At 33.9% G+C, this 22,173-nt stretch overlaps 3 long non-coding RNA genes across 3 annotated transcripts; 2 read left to right on the forward strand and 1 right to left on the reverse strand.

The window, feature by feature from the left end:
- Positions 1-3,694: 3,694 nt before the first annotated feature.
- Positions 3,695-16,154, forward strand: LOC145559703 (uncharacterized). The gene is made up of 3 exons (XR_014092884.1): positions 3,695-4,135; positions 15,372-15,683; positions 15,783-16,154. It is a non-coding gene; the product is annotated as an uncharacterized LOC145559703 (long non-coding RNA).
- Positions 10,728-13,650, reverse strand: LOC145559702 (uncharacterized). Its single transcript, XR_014092883.1, has 3 exons — positions 13,458-13,650; positions 12,781-12,839; positions 10,728-10,925 (listed from the first exon to the last, which is right to left on the reverse strand). It is a non-coding gene; the product is annotated as an uncharacterized LOC145559702 (long non-coding RNA).
- Positions 16,155-16,216: 62 nt separating the features above from the next.
- On the forward strand, positions 16,217-18,776 carry LOC145559704 (uncharacterized). The gene is made up of 3 exons (XR_014092885.1): positions 16,217-16,383; positions 16,468-16,577; positions 17,785-18,776. It is a non-coding gene; the product is annotated as an uncharacterized LOC145559704 (long non-coding RNA).
- Positions 18,777-22,173: the final 3,397 nt, after the last annotated feature.

The following is a 22,173-nucleotide window of genomic DNA, read 5'->3' on the forward strand; positions in this document are numbered from 1 at the left end:
AAAATGCGCCGATGTATTGGCACCACGGAAATTACAGCAAAAAATTGCAACATCAAAGTTCAAGTAGCATTAGGGATCAACAAGCGTTGTTCTTTGGTAATTTTCTTTGGAATATTATCACAACAACTGAGGATAACTTCAAGTGAAGTTATCTTTGACAGCATTCGCTAAGATTGTGGAGGTTGTCACTAAGATTTGAGAACATAGCACGAGATGGGCGATCTTCGATAGCATTCACTAAGATTGTGGAGGTTGTCACCAAGATTTGAGAAGATAGCACGAGATGGGCGGTATTCGACGACATTCGCTATGATTGTGGAGGTTGTAACCAAGATTTGAGAAGAGCGGTTCGTGATGAGGCGGTCTTCGACGACTTTTGCTATGATTGGGTAGGTTGTCAATATGATTCAAGAAAAAGGCTCGAGATGTAGCAGCATTTATCGAAGGCGTTCCCTAGCTTGTGGAGGGTTGTCACAAACAGTTGGTGGTGATTTCAAGAGAAGTTATCTTCGATGCCATTCCCTAGCTTGTGGAAGGTTGTCACAATAACAAATGCAACAATCGGTTACCTTCACACACATGTTCTCGACAGTGCAAGATACGCGTTTCTTAACTTTCTTATCTGTTTAACTAACGCTAGTTTGCAGGTATCGGCGTTACAAGAATGATTTAAGATCGCAGAACGTTCTGAATCATTCTCCGTCCCTATCGATACTTTGACTTTTATTTTCAAAACATAAGTTTCTCCAAACTCAGTCAAAATGGGGGCCTCTGTAGACACCCAAATGTGTCTCCGGAAAAACCAAACCCAGTGATGAATACCTTTCACGTCATTTGATTATCGAACATAGAGAAAGTGTGAAAAGTTTAGTGATGAGGATGTTTTTATTAAAATATCTCTTCTTTCTGTTTTTGAACATATTTCTTTTCTTACCCTATTATGAAAAACGTGCATTCCTGTTTAGTTTTTCCATTATATGGGTCTAATAATGGTCTAGTTGGATGGGGCTTGAAAAGATCTTTCCAACGGTACATTATAAGCCCAATTTTGATGAATAATGGGGAAGTTATGGCCAAAATACTAAACTGGCCCCAAACCGGTTTTTACCTACGGCCCAATGATCATGTGGAGGGTCCAAAGGTCTAATCCTATTCCTAAAATAATTAGGATTAATTAGAAGCATCTATATGTTTTTAAAATATCTTAATTATCCTTTTTGAAAAGATAAGATTAAAGAATTTGAGTTAAATAAAAACTTTCCTTTCATAAAAAAACTTTCCTTTTTTTTAATTCTAATTCTATTCAAATTTAAATATGTTCAAAGATAGTCAGATATTATTTTTTTTCCTCATAATCTTTATCGAAATCTCATATGTTTCAATAGATCTTGAAATTATCTTTCCAATCATATATTATAATATTAAATCCAAGCTATAATAAAAAAGATATGAATGGAATATTGATGGGTGTAATAAATGGCACCCATTTGATGAGCATTTTAGGTTGTTTTCTTCCTCTTTTCATGGCTTTCATGCTTAATAAATGCCTAGTTTATGCTTTTTGTCTTAGTATTACATTTCCTCTCTTATTTTGTAGGTTTTGTGCATTTATATGGTTTTTCTAGTCTTTTCTCCATTATTTGCTCTGTTTTTGTTGTTGTAGATAGTGTACGAGGTTCGGGTCTTGATATTGGTGATTTACTAAGGTAGAGGAAGCCTTAGGAGCAAGCTCATGGCAATCGGAAAGCTCAAGATGCAAGGAAGTGGATTCTCCAAGTTCTAGCTCTTGTGCCCTCAAGTCGTGCTCTCATGAATATGGGGTGTTGAATCCACGATCAAGTGCTTTTGGGACTACCTCTCTTTCTATTCATCATCATCATAATCGTGCGACCTTAGCGAATGCACGAAGCTGCGAGAAGATCTGAAGAAACCCAGAAGAGCGTGGGCGCGCTGCCCTGCTTCGTGCGCGCACAGCCACCTTGCGCAGACGCGCCCGCACAGTTGCTGCGCGGGCGCTCCTCTGCAGGTTTCGGCTTCAATCTTCTTCGTTTTACGCCACTTATAAATACCCTTTTGAACCCAATTTTTGCAAGTAAGTTCTATTTTAGATTTTGATCATATTCTTAGCTTAGTTAAGAGCTTCTCTCTCTAGTTTTAGGGTTAGTTTAGGAGTAGATTTTAGAGAGAAAAAGTGAGGAATTCTAATGGTGATTGAGAGATTGAAGATTTAATGGTGACAATTGTGTTGGAGATCTTCTCTATTATCAATGGGCATTCTTAACTCTATCTCATTAATCAATCATACAAGTTTCACCCAATTCCTAGTAAACAACTACTCTAAATTGGGTAGGAAATTAGACTTCAAGGTCTTTCCAACGACATATTATATTACTTATTTGGACTTCTGGATCAAAAGATATGATAAAAACATAATCCGCAAAAACTGCTATCCATCGAGTTTTATTTTATTCGAATTCGGATTCTTTTCTTATTCTTCGACTTTCTTTTTTTTTTTTTCTAAAAATAGAGGTCATATCTCCCCTTTTTAAATCATCAACTCTCATCAAGAATTTCTTGATTCTCTCTTTTCTAAGCCTAGCCTTTTACAAACACAATTCCTCATACATTAGTACCAGACACACCTAGCCATGTTCGAAGTTGCATTCGCCCTAGACGAGAAAGGTTTGATATTTCTGATGGTTTGGTCCCAAATCTAATCTAAACTTTCTAAATTCTCTATTTCAATTATTTAATTTAATTGTCTTGATTTATTATTTTCCTTGAAGTTACTAACGTGTGTATTTTGTTATTAAAAAGAGGTACGAGGCATCCAAGTAAGTGCTTTAATTGTTTAATTGATATTATGATATAGAAATCATGCTTAGATTGTTATTTTGATTCCTAGTGTCATGTTAGGATCTTTTATTGCTTCTTAGTATCATGTTTAGGGTAACAACTAAAAATTCCTAACATCAATTATGATTACAAGAATACTTCCTCTTTTCATTCCTAATATCATGTTAGTATCATGTTAGGGTTAAAGTTTGTATTTTTGTTGTTTAATGACATGTTAGGTTTGTTATTAATCTTGTTAGTATCATGCCTAGGATCGTGCTTTTAATTTTATGCTTTAACATGATTGTTATGATTATTGTCATGATTATTATTATTATTATTTATGATTAACATTATGTTGCTTGATATTTATTGTTATTGCTTGATCACACCTTTTATGCATATTTAAAGGGAATTTTTACTTGTAATCACGCTTAATAAGATAATTAATAATCTTGTTTAGGGTTAATTTGACTATAATCAAGTGATCGCCAATAATAGTTTTATTTGTGCATTAATATTCAACCAACATAGATGTTTCGGGGTTTTTCGTGTCCCTCAGGAGAGTTTCAACTCTAGACTAGATTCCACAAGGTCGGCTATACCTGCAAAACAAACGGACCGGCGAATGGTCGGTGGTCCGCCTCCAAAGATTAAGTTAGTACTGTATTCAAATTAAAACGTACGGAAATAAAGCTATTTGCTCGGATTCCAAGCTCGGGTATTGTGCATTCTATTTCTTGAGAACGACAGCTCTGTAATAATTGTTGATGTGATGTCCTAGGTTGATTGATTACCTGCCCCATAAATGAGGGGATTGTCCCTATTTATAGGGTCTTTTGGGGAAGTGTGCCCTCCCTAAGGTTTGATGACGTAGGGATTAGGGCACGCTCTTTTGCGGCGCCTCAAAAGTTTAGGCCTTTGAAGGTCGCCATTTCAGAGGTGATATCTGAGTGACAGGTGTCGCACATCCTAAGAGACCATTTAGGCGTCTCTTAGGGGACACGGGCGGTTCAAATTCAAAGAAATCAACAGCGGTGACTGCGTGTTTAAGGTTGAGGCATTGACGGCAGGGAGGCAGCAAGTTGGTTACCCATCCTAAGCAATCAACAGCGGTGACTTCGAGTTTAAGGTTGAGGCATTGACGGCAGAGAGGCAGCAGGTTGGTTACCCATCCTCTCTCGCGGATTCCACCTTCGATCTTCAGAGGAAATTCGTTCAAATCGCCCTTAGTTCCGGTGATTCCGGCGCTGTTCAATCCTCTTTCAATTACATCACCCCTTACTCTGCTGTTGCTCAGGTTTGTCGGAATCTCATGATTTCTTAGATTTTGTGATTCAATTTAGGGTTTTGAATAATTGTTTATGAGTTGAATGTTTATGATTGGATTTTTTCTTTTATTGTTGGTTGGAGAATTGGAGTCCGAATTTATATAAATTCTTAGTTTTTAGGTTTTTTTTTTTGTTTGATTTGTGAAATTGAATTGGATTTGTGTTTGAATTTTGGAAATTGGATTGATTCGAACTTGATTAGAATCTTATCCAAAGTTTGATTATGATGTGAACTTGTAGTGACTGGCATTGGCTTTGGTATGAATGAATCTGATTGAATTTGAACCAACTTAACTCAATTAACGAAAACTAATCTGAAATATAATTTAGGGAACTATAAATTTTGAAGTATAAATTTAAACGCTCATAAACTGATCTGATAATGACTTGATCATGTCTTATCGACGGAGATGCTATATAACCTGAGTTTGATTGTCCTGAAGACCCTTCATTGGTTGCTAAATTCCACTTCATTCAACCATCCTCACTCTTTTATGCATTTCGTTCTCCTCTCTTTCAACCAAAAAACCCAAAATTTTCAATCAAAAAATTCATTCAATACCCAATTAAATCAATTAAATAACTTGTGATATTATTATTTAAACAAAATTTGTCGCTTGATCTTCCCTTTAAAAGCTCTAATATATTTGTTGCTCCATTTTTTTAGTGTTTAATTTTGATTTTTTTTCGGTTGAAGAGGATGAATTTTTGGTTTTTGTATACTCTTTATAGTTGTGGGTGTTTTGTATGGTTGGGCTAAAATAGAGTAATTTAATTCGTATAAATGTGATGTAATAGTAGTAGTTGCTTTGTATAACGTAGTTGTAATTTGTTCATTATTTCTTGAAGTTCATATGAAGCAATTGGTGCAATACATAATCTTAGTTATTCCCTGATTACTAAAAATGACAAACTACTGTATTAGCACCATAAAAGCCAAACAATTTCACTGCCTTTCACAAGTTTCACCCAGTATAGAGAGAATTCTTAAGAAGAATTAATGATAGGAAATTACAAAAGGGAGGACAAACCAGGGGCACTCAAATGTAGACTAATAAACAGACAAAAAAAAATGCAAAGCAAGTTAAAACTTTGATTTAAACAACATTCTGAATAAACCCCAGAAAGATGAACTAAGAGAGGCAGGGAAAGCCAACAAATTAAAAGTACGATATTACAAACATATCATCAGGAAAAGTATATATATATATATATATATATATATATATATATATATATATATATATATATATATATGCTTTTGGCTCTGAAGTCTTGGGTCTCTAGAAGGAATATGCCTTGTTTTATAAAGAATATAATACTTTCCACCATAGTGCATTAATTTATGCAAGTTTTATTATTAGCATGCATAATCATATCAAGTAGCTATCTTCCTACTATTGCACGTACTACAAGCTTTGTTCATTATTTATGAAATTTAGTATATTATTTTGATCAATATATACGAATACAAGTAGATGAAGGTTTTATGTAGTTACTAATTATTTGTTATCTCTTGAATTATTGTTTTTAATTTATAATTTCTGTGAATTATCCTTGTATTATTGGTTTTGTAGATTAATCATGATGTATTGAATTACAAAACTTTCATTGATTTTAAAACCAGAATTCGGTGAATTTTTTGGTCGCAATTGTTTCTATTGATTTTTATCCCCCTTTTAAAAGGTTAGCAAAGGTATAATTTGGATATATGGTGCCCCACAAATGTCCTTTTAGGCTTTTCATTAATTCAGTTTCAAAAGCTTTCATTAATTTTAATTTGATTGTTTGGATAAACATGGGTAATAATTCAGTTAGGGGATCGGACTATGGTGATCCATAACACTTATGTGACATAATCATATAATGGATTAGCTGTGTACTTTACCATTTAATTTTCTTACATTCAATTTGTTAAAGTTTTTCTTTTATTTTCATTTCAAGAATGAATAGAGATCGAACTTGGATGAACCACAATGGTATAAAGGATAGGCAAAAACCAGAGTATAGAGAAGGGGTTGATGAGTTTTTAGAATATGCTTTTAAAGAAAAAAATGACAGTACATTATTAAAATGTCCGTATTTGAACTGTCGATTAATGATGGCCCAAGATCAGAAACTATGCAATGTCACTTACTAGTATATGGTATAGACAATAGTTATAACCCATGGGTGAGTCATGGAGAAAATGATAAACAAGATGGTAATAATGAAAATGATGAGAACACAATAGAGGTCTCAGACGATGAAGAGGATGAAATGCCTTTTGATGACATGGCTTCTTTGGTTTTTGATGCAACAAATGCATGGAATAATAATACTACAACTTCTAAAGTTCCCATAGATAGTGGTAACACCATGGAGTTTGGTTCTAGTAGTTTTAATAATGAAACCCCTAATAAGGAGTTCATGACGTTACTTGAAGATATAGAGTCCGAGTTGTATCCAGGGTGCAAGACATTTAAGAGATTGGAGTTTCTTGTCACATTACTACACATCAAAGTTAGTAACAAGTGGAGTGATAAGTCTATTTCAATGTTATTGAGTGCATTTCATAGGGCATTTAATGATGATAAAAAGTTTCCAGCAAATTCTTATGAATAAAAAAAATATATAAAAGCATTAGGATTAGATTATATAAAGATTGATCCTTTTGTAAACCATTGCATTTTGTTTTGAAAGGAGTTTGCCAATGAAGAAAAGTGACCTAAATGCTTGGCTCCTAGATGGAAGGATAAAGTTGTGCAAGGTAGTGATGTATCTTCAGGGGATGAAGGTGACGAAGGTGTTGCTAGAAAAAAAAACTCGAATTCCTCAATTAGTTTTATGTCATTTTCCTCTTATTCCAAGGTTGCAAAGAATGTTTGTGTCCTCAAAATTAGCAATGCATATGCGATGGCATAAGGATGAACGCCCAAATGATGAGGTAATGAGGAACCCAGCTGATTCAGAAGCATGGAAGTCATTGGATAACCTATATCAAGAATTTGCCGCTGATGCTCGTAATATACGCTTGGGTTTAGCAAGTGATGGATTTAATCCCGGGGCTAACATCATGAGCAGCAGATATAACATTTGGCCAGTGATGTTAGTGCCATATAATTTACCTCCTTGGATGTGCATGAAAAGTGACAACATGATCTTATCTTTGCTAATTCCTGGTCCTAAATCTCCGGGGAATGATATAGATGTTTTTTTGCAACCTTTAATTGATGAACTTACAAAATTGTGGGAGATAGGAGAGAAAACTTTTGATGCTCATACCAAGCACACTTTTAATATGCGAGCAGTGTTGATGTGGACTATTAGTGACTTTCCAGCTTATGCTAATCTTTCTGGTTGGAGCACTAAAGGGAAACTTGCATGTCCTAATTGTCATAAAGATACACAATCATTTTGGTTAAAACATGGGCGCAAATATTGTTATATGGATAATCGAGTGTTTTTAGAGCCAGATCACAAATGGAGACGTAATAGGAGTGCATTTGGTGGGAAAGTCGAACGGGGTCCTCCTCCTACTCCACTTACAGGACATGATGTTTTAGAACAATTAAGTGGCTATTCAAATGTGGAGTTTGGAAAAGGTGTTACTAAAAAACGAAAAAAGGCGAACAGTACATCGTGCATCAGTGGAAGAAGGAAAGTTGTTTCTTTCAATTGCCATATTGAAGGCATCTTTTAGTGCTACATAACTTAGATGTTATGCATACTGAAAAAAATGTATGTGAAAGCATATTAGGAATACTACTTGATTTATCAGGAAAGAACAAAGACACCTTAAATGCTCGATTGGATTTAAATAGTATGAAGATGCATAGTCAGCTACGTGCAACATCTTTAGGAGATAAAAAGTGGAAAATCCCTCCAGCATCTTACAACCTAACTTTGAATGAACGGAGGAAAATAGTTACCTTTATGTCTAAACTGGCTTTTCCAGATGCTTATGCTTCAAATATATCGCGGTGTACTTCTTTGCAAGATGGAAAGATCATGGGAAAGAAAACTCATGATTACCATGTTTTCATGCAAGATTTGCTCACGCCTGCCTTTAAGGGTGTCATAGATGAGAAGGTTTTGGAACCTTTAAGGGAGCTCAGTTCATATTTTAAGCAATTATGCTTAAAAACTTTGAAGGTTTCCGACTTAAAGCAAATGGAATCAAACATTGCAGTTACCTTGTGCAAGTTAGAACGTATATTTGTTCCTGCATTTTTTGATGTGATGATACATCTTCCAATGCACTTAGCCACTGAAGCTAGGATGGCTAGCCCTGTGCATTATCGGTGGATGTATCGCTTTGAAGGTAAGTAACTCGTAATGGTAGTTTTTAATTACCTACATATATAAATACATACATTATAACAATACTTTTTTTAAGGGCAATGAGGACATTTAAATCATATATTCGAAACAAAGCTCACCCCGAAGCTTCAATTTCTAATGGGTACATTGAAATGGAATGTCTGACATTTTTCTCTAGATATATGTCTAAGATTGAGACACAATTTAACCGTCCAGATCGAAATGACGACATTAACCATCAACAACCCCATAGCATGTCTGTTTTCTCTATAATGGGCAAGTCTTTAGGGAAGACAAATCTAAAGCAATTGAATTTTGAAGAATGGAGCGAAGCTCAATTATATGTTCTAAATATTTGTGATGAAGCACAACCTTTTCTAGAGTAAGTTATTTCAAGTGATGTAAAAAAAATATTAAAAAAAATATATATAGTAGACTAATTAATACTTTAATTTCTATGGTTAGTGAGTATGAAAATGATAGGAGTCTTCCAAATATTGACTTTTGCAAGTGGTTTAAAAATAGGGTAAGTAAGCGCATACTTCTTTTTTCCTATTATATTTTTTCTCCTTTTCTTTATTGTTGTCTTATTACATGTGAATAACAGATTGTTAAGCTTTGGAAAGTTGGGGATGAACCGGATTATAGAAGAGTTATTGTATTTAGCACGAGGACCTATGAAACGTGTTGTGACTTTTGATGGATATGTCATTAATGGGTTTAGATTTCACTCCAAAAAAAGGCAAAGAAATCGTAAAACTCAAAATAGTGGTGTAGTTGTGAAAGACGATGATGAAAGTGGAAAATTCTTTTTTATGGGATTTTAGAGGAGGTTATTATGCTAGAGTATGGTGTCTTAAAAAATCGAACAAGTCCCAAAGTTGTTCTGTTTAAATGCAAGTGGTTTGATGTGTTTAGTTTGGGGAGAGGGATTAAAAAAGACAATTTAGAAGCAGTGATCATCAATGTTACTCGAAAGTTAAAAACTAATGAGTCATTTGCTTTAGCTTCTCAAATTGAGCAAGTTTTCTATGTACCCGCTCATAATGAACCAAATTGGAGATATGTAATCAAGGCAAATCCACGAAACTTCTTTGATTTCCCTAATGATGAAGATACTTATGAAAATGAATCATTGTGGGATCATGTGGCACCACCTGTAACTAACTACGAAGATAGAGATGATGAAGACATTAATTTAGTTAGAATTGATGTTGAATTTGAAGTTGTACACGCTGACATCAACCAAGGAAATGATTTTATTAATGAGGAGGAAGAGGAGGAGGAGGAGGAGCACTCTGATATGGAATCTACTTTGCATGCGCTTGATGGCGATCTTAAAGACGATGAATATGAAAGTGATAGTTATACTGAATAACTTAGTTGGTGCATTAAAACTGGTATTAATTTATAAGATATATATACTAGTAAGTAAAATTTTTTTTCTATACAATTATTATTTTAATGATTAATTAGTATCATTATGGCTGCTTTACAGTGATTGAAGAGTTGATTGGAAGCAGGAAGGCATCACAATTCATAAATATGAAGATTAAGTAATTTCATTTATATAGTTAATACTATCTAAACAAGTTTTTGTTTTTTTTTTTTTTTTTTTAAGCAAAGCCCTAAGAGGGAAGAAACTATATAAGTTGAAACTATCTAAACAACTCCTTATTGCTTTTTTTTTTATTTATTGTTTTTCATTATTCACTATAAATTGATTAATAATATGCATGATTAGAGTGTTAGTGCTGATATATTTGTCTTTTCACTACAACAAATTGACCTTTGTGCCACGAGTAAAATCGTGGCACAAGTTTAAAATTCCCGTTGCTATGTAATTTAGCCACGGGAATTTTAAAATTAATTCCCGTGGCACAAGAGGCTGTGGCTAGAAATTTGCCACGGGAAAATTGATGTCGTGGCAAATTTTAATTTTTGTGCCATGGGAATCAACGTGGCAAACAAATTCACTTGCCACGAGTATTAATGTGGCTAACAAATTATTTGCCACAAATTCAACCGTGGCTAATAGACATTATTGACACACAATTTATTGTGGCTAATAAGCTTGTTTGCCACAAATATTACGGTTGCTAATAAGCTTGTTTGTCACAAATACTATAGTGGCTAATATATTGTAATTTGCAATTTTTTTCACGCAATTTAATCCACAGATACAAAACATATATATACATAAAACTTAGATATTTTCATTAATAACCTGTAATTTTACACTTTTCAAGTTTTCATCCCAAAAAAATACAATTAGTCTATTGGAATACTTTATAATTAGAACACCAACAATCAACAAAGTGGTAGCTGCAACAGCGTCTAACTACAAGAGTGTCAAGCTCTGGAGCGTCTAAAACACTAGGCTTTCTCCGACCAACGCACTACATAACACAAACTTCTTCAATTTCAGCCAGCAACCGCTTTCTTCTTTTTGAGAATCTGTCATTATGATTCTAAAATTTAGCTTAATAAAATTTAAAAGAAGGAAATCTACATATACGAAAATAAGTATGAGCCAATGTGATCATATAGTACACTAAGAAAGAAAGTCCAAAGTAGACTGGTTGGACTAGCATTGACTACACAATTATAAGAGCCAAAACTAAAGCTACATATTGAAAAGAAATACACAAATCATGCATTTTAATCTGTATTCCTAAAATTTTGTTATCAAAAATAGATAGAGCATTAGAGTATATTGAGCACTGTGAAACCGAGCACTTTGAAACCGAGCACAATTCTGTTACAGTGCAGGATATTTCAGAGAAAAACACCAAGAAAATGCTAAGAAAATAGCAGCCCTAAAAATATTAAAACCCTGAAAATTTAACAAAAAACCACCTAATTTCAGCTCAAAACTACATACAATATACACAGATATATTAACCTAGAAAAATTACACCAAAACTCACAAATTTATCGAAACATAAGAAAAAATTAACAGCAAAAACACAACAAAAGGTAGAGCTAGTAAGCATGTAACTTTTCAAGCTATGAGGATGAAAGCATGTAACTTTTTATGATAACAAGAGCTAGCATACATGGAATGAGGGTACCATGTAAGCGGTTTTGTATTAGGTGGTTCACTAGTCTATGCCTAGATTGTAATTTTAAATTTGAGAACCAAAGAAGAACAAAGTCAACACTTCCTAATTGTACAAGCAACTCAAGTTAGTCAAAAGATTAATGAAAATATATTATATGAGAAACTAGGAGCTACTCTAGTGAGAAAAGATATGATGGAGATGGAATACAAAAAAGTAACCTTGTAGGTCCAGTTAAACATTATCAAATTCACAACTTCTTTGATGATACCTATAATTTCAACACTTGTAAGGCATGCTCCAATCAATTTGTATTTCGGCCCTGTAGTGTGGAGGTAAAATACACTTAGAAACCTAGAGGGGAGTAGAAATTAATAAAGACAATCATACTAACAACTCATATGCAATACTCTTGAGAGTTAAAGCTTCAAAACTTCTAGATAATAATGAAACAAATGTGGATTTGGAGCTAAAGCTTCCGAGCTTACTCTCCGTTGATAGAGTTCCGAAAATTCACTCAGCAAGTGAGATGGACTCAAAGCTAGTTTGTCTAAGAAGAAATTAGATCCCAAACAAAACAGCAGCAGAATTAATAGTAGTATATCTTTAAATAGAGAAGCAGAACATCATTTAGATATGATTAGGCCTCACATTCTCACATAGTCTTATTTGGAGAAATTCAAATATTTCAATAGGTACAAAAACAAAATGATAAAAGGTTAACCATGCATAGATGTATATGATTGTCTGTAATGGGCAGCTCCCGAGTTTGATCAAATGGCTTTTGTATAAACTGCTAAAATTAGTTAATAACTTATTCGTATTATACAACCTATCAATCATAAATAATACTCCGTATAATTAATGAGATTTGATTTAACTCCCACGTTCAATAGAATAATTATTCAAGATACTCATAGGAAGAAGGAATTTTCATATATAATAGATTTGATCAAACTTTAAGATACTCATAGGAAGAAGGAATTTTCATATATAATAGATTTGATCAAACTTTAAGATACTCATAGGAAGAAGTAGTAAGTATGGCACCTAAGCTTCTAATTCTCAAAATAATAGAATCATAATATCATCCCCAAATAGAAAAAGCTTCATAAGTTTATTGTGAGATTGTGAGGCCTAATCATTTAGATATCTTTGACTAGAGAAGCATAACATCATTTAGATATGGACTACACTCTCGGCAAACAATTGAATAATAAAATTATAAGTTGGTGTTCAATAAAGTAGACCTGATCATGACTCAAGGATAACCAATGCTTCTAAGTACTTCTCACCAGCAACTACAAATCTGAAATTTCAGCAAACCAACTACATAAGCACATATAAAGGCAATGACCAAAATACATACAAGTAAATTACACAATGCACCCAATAGCCAGGGTAAGTACAAAATATGACTTCAGAGAGCTGTAGCATATATCTTGTTTGTTCTAAGATGATGAGGCTTCTGTCCTATTTCAATTCATTATTAATAACTAGATTTTTCATTCTCTGCTTTTCCTTTTGCAATCGATTCATGTAATCAAATTTTAGACGAAAGCTTTTTAATTTTTGAAACTGCCCACAATAACAAAGTTGATTCCAAGTAATTGACAAAAGTGCTGCAACAAATTTCAACTCAATATTGCACAATTGTCTAATTTCAATTAAAAATTATAAATCTAGCAAGATAACTACTATAACAGCAACAATTAGAATTTAAACCGAATTTTACACCACTACGTAATTTGAGTCATTAACCATTTCAGTTAAACTTTAATAACAACAACAATCAAAGTAGAGTGAAAAATCAAGCCTCTTCTTCGTTGCTCAACAATAATCGTCATCAATATTAATAAAAATTAAATAAAAAATATTTTCAAAAAAATTGTATAAAAATCAGAGAGAAAGTGGAAGATATAATAACCGTGAATGAGGGCCGAAATTCCCTTCAGTGAGACAATGACGCTAGTCGCCCAAACCCTCGAAGGAGGAGCAAACCCTTGGAGCAGTGGCCTACCCCCTGACCTGTGGCCAGAAGGATAAAGGAGGAGTGATGAAGGAAGGGGACTCGTCGCCTTTAAGGGTGATCACGGATGATCTTGACAAGCGGCGAACTGAAGGCAGCGACAATAGAAGAGTCGGCATCAAGGAGAATAGAAGATGGAAGTAGATTATTGGTTTATTGATTGTGTATTCAATTGAATAGTGTGAAAAGCAAAGTGAGTTTTAGTTTTAGCACTCCAGTTTTTTTTGTTTTTTTTTTTTTTTTAAAAAAAAACGGAGTTAAATTAGTTTTACCGCCCTAGTATATGCATCCTTAGGGCTGCATATAAGAAGCTAAAAATGAAAAGAATTGACAATTAATAAATATTTATTACACCGATTTAATCGTGAATTGTCGATAAATTCCCAACTTAATACTACCTCTATTACAGGTTATGTGTAACAATTAGACATTTTCCTTCTCTACTTTATGTCAAATCGTTGCACATAACCTGTAACGGAGGTAGTACTAAAAAAGGAAGTATATTAATTGCATATATACAGCCCTAAGAGCTGCATATAACATTACCCTTTAATAAAAACGGAGCCTTTTCTTAAGAGTTTTTTTTTTTGGTCTAAAATATGTGTTTTCTACGGAGTACCGAACTACTAATGTTTACTGCTCTCCTTAAACAGGCAAATCTCTAATAAATCTTTTATTGATGCGTTTCTAACAAGTAACTACTTGAGCCACAACAAAACAGATATTTATGCAAATGGGGAGCTGTTAATGGATTTTGTGTTTACCAGTTATAAAAGAAATTGGACAAGATATAAAAACTATTGTATCAAAATAATTCACAAAGAGCGAACAAATTTTGTGAAAGCAAACTAATCTGAATTAGTATTAAAATGTGTGTTTTGAAATTTTCAATTAGTGATCTCTAGTGTTATACATACACTTGTTTGCGTTAGTAACTTAGTACGTAGGAAAAAAAACAAAGCATATCTATAAAGAAATTTTAAGCATGTATTAAAAATATTTTACGTATATAAATATATTCGATTCAACCTCTAATTTGTATTATATTTAATAATCTACGTTGTATCAATTAGTGCTTATGGTATTTCAAATATCTTCTTTTTTTTTGTTTAAAAAATCAAGTTTAAAAGTAAAGAAAACAGAAGAAACATGGCTAATTAATTGTATCTAATTTAATTGTCATGCATGTATATATATAATTCCCCTCAAAAAATGTATATATAAAATTAGAAAAGTTATAATATGCTATAATTTACTCCTTTTTTGTTACATGAGCAAATCCGGATACAAAATTTTTTGGGGGTAGCAAATCCCATGGCATAAATGTATATTTGTCACTGGAAAATTATTACCTATTGCACTAGTGTATTGTTTGTCACATGAAAATACTACTCGTCACACAATTGTAAAGTTTGCCACGGGAAAAGATCTATTCGTGGCACAAATGTAAACTTTGTCACGAGAAAAAGTGCTACTCATGGCACAAGTGGTATGTTTGCCACGGGAAAATAAATACCCGTGGCATAAATAATTCTACTTATTTAGGTTTTGTATCTCATTTTATTTTTCCCGTGGCTACATGAAATTATGCCACGAATTTTGAATTCCCGTGGCATAATTCGTGGCACAAGTGATGATTTGTTGTAGTGTTTGTTTATTTAAATATATGTATACATATTTATATCGTAGTTAAATATATTATCAAAACTGGTAAGCATACTAATTTTTAATTACCTGTCTTTTCTTATTCAAATGATTTCTTCTAGAATTAATTTATTTACGTTGAATACATTTGACATGAATTTTTTGTAGGAAAATGTCAATCATACCAACATCATCGGAGAAAAATCAACAAGAAAATGAGATTCAACAACCACCACCAAGGTTGACTTCTCGTGAGCAGCGAAGGATTGACCAAGCTGAGCTTCGAAAAAAATTTCCAGATCGTAAGAGGCGTGGTCCTACCAGGGGCTTAAAATATGCTTCTAAAAGGACACAAAATCCAGACGAAAAAATTACAATAACTTTCATGGATGAGCTTCGACGTGTGGTTGGTGAAAAGGCAAATGAGTTCATATGCGATTGTAGCAATTGGGTCGAAGAGTTTTGTCCTTTAGATGCATTGTATGTCTAAGCTTTCTAAAATTAATTTCACTTATCTAACATACATGTTTTAATGAGCACATCTATGTGATTGATGATTTTTATTTATTTTGTTGGCAGAAATTGGGCTAAAATGGATTCTTCTACAAAGCAAAGTTTGTATGACAAGATTTTGGTGAGTTAGAGTTTTATATAACATAATTGTTAAAGTTTTATATTATTAGATAAGTTTACTAACTATTTGTTTTGTGTGCTTTATTTTAAATGATGATTTACTAGGGAAAATACTATTTACCTGAAATGGTTGGTGGTGCGGACGAGATTGATGCATTGAGCTTTCAATGCTCTATCCTATATAGGCATTGGAGATTTAGACTAAAGGAAAAATACTATAGAGGTAAAACTAAGGCAGAGGCTAGAGACAATAGACCTCCAACTATTGATCCGACACAAAGGGATTGGTTAGTTTATGAGTATTGGAGTTCCCCAAAACAAGAGATAATGTGCCCCCCCCCCCCCCCCCCCCCTTTTTGGATGGTAACGTGCTACACCTTTTGATACAATTAATTTCTAATTTATTCAATATCGTTGCTATTATGTTACATTGACTAACTTGTTCAACTTATAGGCCATTAGCAAAGTAAACACTGCAAATAAACTAAAGTTGACTAGAACACCGGCCAATGGAGCAAAGTCTACAGCACGAATATTCTTTGATCTGGTGTGCTTTTTTGGCTTTTCAATTACAAAACTATATTAATTAAACATTATTCATTTGGATATTCATTTATTTTTTCATATGCAGCTTAATGAGCCACCAAATGTCTCCACTCAAGATGAAGAGCCATCCGAACAGGCTGAAGTACAACAACAACAAGATCCCATCTATGTGAGATTATATGAGAAGACCAAAAAGTATGTTTATTCAATTATTTTTTAACAGAGCGCAATGAACATTTTTTTTAAGGATTGTTGTAATACCTGGTGATGCATACTGATTTTCCACCCCTTGGCAACAAGTGTGATATTTTTATACAACTAATGACTTTATTTCACTATGCATTTGTATTATATCAGGACTGAAATTAGGACTGAAATTAGCATAAAACCAACTGCTTTGTATATTGTTTTAATACCTGGTGATGCATATTGATTTTCCACCCCTTGGCAACAAGTCTGATATTTTTATACAACTGATGACTTTATTTCACTATGCATTTGTATTATATCAGGACTGAAATTAGGACTGAAATTAGCATAAAGCCAACTGCTTTGTATACTGTTTTAATACCTGGTGATGCATATTGATTTTCCACCCCTTGGCAACAAGTCTGATATTTTTATACAACTGATGACTTTATTTCACTATGCATTTGTATTATATCAGGACTGAAATTAGGACTTAAATTAGCATAAAACCAACTACTTTGTATATTGTTTGTGTTCCATTAGAAAAGTGATCAAGAGGTTAGACCTTATTTTATAATCTTTTAATTTCTGAGTCCAGATTTTAGTTTGTATTATATTTCTGCCAAAGTGTATCTGTGTCAATCATAACTTGGTTTATGCTTGTGTTTGGGCATTGTCTTGGGATACTCAAACAGGATTTGAAACAATCTCTTCTTATTGACCCCTACACACTCATTACTGTATAATTTGATGGCCTTATTTTTTACTTTTTTTTATTAATATTTTATAATGTGTTTTCACAGCTACATTAGGAATCAGATTGAGAAATAGATAATTATTTACCATGAAAATAATTGACAGAAAGGGGGGATGACTAACTTTTTGCACAGGATTAGGTCCTTCAGAATGTTGAATTTATCAGATAATGAAGCACTCTTTTGAGTTTAGAATCTTTTGACAACATGTGTTTTAAGCTTTAAGTACTTTATTTACTTCATGATCTCTTCCTAATATGTGGTTGTTTGACTTCTTTTCTTTATTTAGACTCGAAAGGACATTCAGTCTTTGTTGTTTGACCACTTGATACTTGATATGTGCTTATATTAGGACTGAAATTAGCATAAAACTAACTGCTTTAATTTGTATATTGCTTGTGTTCCATTAGAAAATTCCTGATAATGCAGTAATGTTTTGGGGTTATTTAATTGAATAGGCATTAGAAAAAGGATGGGACTACTACTTGGGAGCCAAATGCTGAAAAGAACTATGAAGAACTCAAAAGATTTCATGAAACTGAAATTGCAGAACATGGTGAAGACACACTCAGTGTAAAAGATGCTTATATGAAAGTGTTAAAACCTAAATCTGGATATGTGAGAGGACTTGGTCTTGGAGCTCGACCACTTGCAAAAGTTAGAGCCCAAGGAGATGATATGGAAAGGGTTCAACTCGCTACTCAAGTTCACACACTTAGTGCATCAAATGAAGAGCTTAGAGCATCAAATGAGGAGCTCAAAGCAGAATTTTCTCAAATGAATAAGGAAGCCATTGAACGTGAAAACAAACTAAGAGAAGATATGCTAAAAAATGTTTGAGGAAATGAGGGAATATTATTCTTCTTTCTTTCCGGGCTTGAATCAAGTCCTACTAATACTATGCACTGATTCTGTCTCTAAAATTCTGTTACAGTATATAGTATGATTATATGACTATATGTTGTTGGTAATTGTATGAAACTATGAATTGTTTTTAATGGTGATGATAGGGAGTGTGTTGGTGGGAAACTTGTGTAGGATAATGGAGGTGGTGGTATGATTATACATTATTCCCGATAGTTTGCTCCTTTTGTTTATTTGTAAATTTGGGGAAATTTGTTTTGATAACCAAATACATTGTTTGGAACTTTGAACTCCTCTCTACTAATGGGAATGTAGTAACATGTTTTTTGTAAGTATTGATGCCTATTTTTGTCTTATTACCTTACAGGAACAAGGGAGCATGATGTTTTTCCTTAACAAATCGAGGATGTCCTATGCATTTTGGATATAATAGTGGTATCATGAATATTAGATAGAGTTTAACTACATTTATAATTTTCCAATGTATTTTCCCAAAGGCTTTTTCCTTGTGTTTTGAGAAACAACTAATTTGTAATATGATTGCCATATGAAAATTCTTAAAGTTGTCATATTAGTTATCTTTGAAATGTAATTATACAGGACAAGGGTACAAGTATTATTATTGTGAAGTGAATATATATTTTGTCACGTAAAACAGGTTGGAGAAATTCGGTTACAAGAACGATAGGATAATAAAATAAATATCAATTTTTGCCCCAATTAGAATTTGAAATTAGCATTATATTGACAATATGGGCAACATAGATTTAATTTGGTTGCCCAAAATCACATTGGGTGACAACAATATTGTTGCCCCTATCTATATATTTGGCACTACACTGTATGTTTGGGCAACATAAACGACAGTTCGTTGCCCCAAATAGTTTTGGGCGACAATAATATTGTTGTCCATAATATTCTAACAAACTGCAAATCAGCCTTTTTTGGTGACAATAACACTCGTTCGTAGCCCAAAAGAAAATTGGGCAACAATATACATCGCCACCCAAAAGTAATTATGGGCGACGAAACACAAAGTCGTCACACATAAAGGTACTTATTATAGGCAACAAAATCAAAACTCGTAGTCGAAACAGTATTATGTGCAACGCATGTCACCGTCGCCCTAACTTATATATGGGCAACGCCACATGAAGTCGTCGTCAAAAACTGTAAGGGCGTCGACCCTTGGGAAACGAGCCCACGACGACTTCCTAGTCGTTGCACAATGCTTTGGGCGACAAAAATTGAGGCTTGGGCGATGAATTCTTTTGTTGCCCAAAGGCTTTTTCCTTGTAGTGTCTCTATAAATAGGGGTCGTATTTCCTTGCTTTCATTCATTCAGAATCAACAACCATCTAATTTTATTCTCTTCCCTCTTTTTAAGCTAGAAGCTTATTCTTTCTACCCTCTTTCTAAGCCTTTCTACACCTTTTTACAAAATACAAAATTCCGCATTCACAAGTTCTAGATACACCTAGCCAAGTTCGAAGTTGCTTACGCCTTAGATGTTTAATTTAATTTAATTTAATTTAGTTATTATTTTCCTTGAAGATACTAACATGTGTATTTTGTTATTAGAAAGAGATAAGAGGCATCCAAGTAAGTAATTACTTTGTTATTCTTTTGATATACAAATCATGCTTAGATTATGTTAATTCTTAGTATCATGTTCTGATGTTATTTATTACTTTATAGTATCATGTTTAGGTTACTTCCTATTTCTTCTATCATGTTAGTATCATGTTAGGGATAAATCTTTAATCTTTATTGTGTAGTGACATGCTAGGGTTTGTTATTAATCTTGTTAGTATCATGCCTAGGATCATGCTAATATTATTATGCTTTATTGAGATTATAATGATGATGATGATGATGATTGTTGTTATGTTGCTTGATATATTGTCATTGTTATTGCTTGATCACGTCTTTTGGGCACGTTTAAAGAGAAGTTGTACTCGTAATCACGTTTAATAGGATAATTAATAATCTTGTTTAGGCTAATTTGATTATAATTCAAGTGATCGCCAATAATAGACTTGTTTGTGCATTAATATTCAACCAACATAGATTAAATAGGTTTAGGGTTAACCTATTGCTTGCATGTTACACATGAATATGATAAAAATAAAGTAGAGGCGTATATTTAGGGCAGGTTCAATCTGTTTTAGGTTGGATTTGTACCTTCATCCCTGAATATCCAGTCATGGTTCTAGACCACTATGGAGTTAGCGATCTCAGGGATCGTGAAGGGGTGTAACCTTCACCTTGTGACCGGTTTACAAGTTCCTTTAACTTGTTGGCGACTCTTTTAATCTAGCTTCCTTCCCTTTGGACGCCACCATGCTTAAGTGTATGATCCCAGTGGGGCTTAAGTGTAGGATTCTTGAAATATTCCATACAGTAAATTTTCTTCTCTTGATTTTACGCATTAAGGACAATGCTTTATTTTGGCTTGGGGGAAGCGTTGTTATGCTTTTTATACTTATGTTTGTGATTCTTAGATTTGAATAAGCTTGGGGTGTTGTGTTTTAGTTTGTTGATTACTTTGTTTTGGTGTTAAGATTTGGCCAATCTTTCCTTCACGACTTAGGTAGACCATCAAATTTAAAATTTTAGCCTACCCTCACCCTTCTCGCCTTTACATTACAACCCTTTCCAAGACCTTTTGACCTTTGTGGTTGAGTCACTAGTCGGTGGAGGGAGATATAGGTCAAGCTTATAGAGCGGTACGTAATAGCCGAGATGTCGAGTAGCCTAAAACTTCTTTCTTTTTCGGTTCCTTCGAGGAACCATTGAGACGTTCACTAAAGGTAGATTTGAAGCCATTAGGAGAACGCAGTTAGATTGGTCGAGATGAAAGTGGATTGTGCCTCATTAGTTATGTACGCTTAGCATATCTTATGCTTCAATGAACCTTAGATATCTTGGATCATGCATACCCCTATCATATAGAAAAGCGTTTATTCACTTGCATTTGATCATTTGCAAAAGTCCTTGTCAAGAGCTATTTGTTTGAAATTTTTATTTACCTTCCTTTCTTTTAATGATTTTGCCTCATTTTACTTCAAAGAGTTATGGGTAAACCTCTTAGGAAACCCTTACGAGACCATCACTTGTCCTCTAGAGAGATTTAGGGGTTTAAAGGGCTTGTTGTAGCTAAAAACAACCGTGATTCCTACGATATGAGTCTTAGTGTGTATTCTCATCTCTTGTCTTTCCATTTATTATTTGAATAAGTCTTTCATCCTTATTCTTGCTTTCTTGGTTTTGCTCAAGGACGAGCAAAAGTTTAGCTTGGGGGAATTTGATGAGTGACATTGCACTCATTTGATCCCTTTTAGGGTGAATTTCATTCTCTTTTGTAGCTCTTTTCATTCCCTTTTCCTTAATTTGTCTCTTTATTTATTTAGTTTGCATTTTCCTTAGTAGATTTTCCATTTTCATGTATTTCTTGGATTATTTAACCTTTTTCCCCTTTATTTGTTTGTTTTCTTTTATTTTTCAGGAGAAGATCGTTCTCGTGGTCTCTTCCCGGGCTTTACATTGATTGGGATGCTTAGTGTCTTCCATTTGAAGCCCAAGATTGGAGATGTGCAAGTTTTGATCTTCCTTAGACATTGCATTCATACCGTGAGGGCACTAATTCTAGTGTTGAACCCACTATCAAGGTGTTTTAGAAACTGCCATGCTTTGTGTTCATCAAGCACACCAAGTGGAGCACGAGGAGCGTCAAGATGAAGGGAAAGAGAGTTGTCCTACTCCCAAGCGCGGGGGCGCGCGACTATGGCCAATCCGCGCGGCTAAGTGGTGTGGGGAGCACGGTGCTCTGGTGCGGCCGCGCCTGTTGCCCCCCCTGTTCCGTACCCTTTTCTTTCCGGCCTCACACCTCAAAAGTGAAGGTCGCGCCTGTACGTGTTCTTTTCGGACGACTAACTACTTTCTCCTTTGTTAGTTTTACTATTTATATTTTTCTCTTCATT

The sequence above is a fragment of the Chenopodium album genome, chromosome 9, assembly GCF_948465745.1.
Source record: "Chenopodium album chromosome 9, dcCheAlbu1.1, whole genome shotgun sequence".
In the NCBI taxonomy this organism is placed as follows: domain Eukaryota; kingdom Viridiplantae; phylum Streptophyta; class Magnoliopsida; order Caryophyllales; family Amaranthaceae; genus Chenopodium; species Chenopodium album.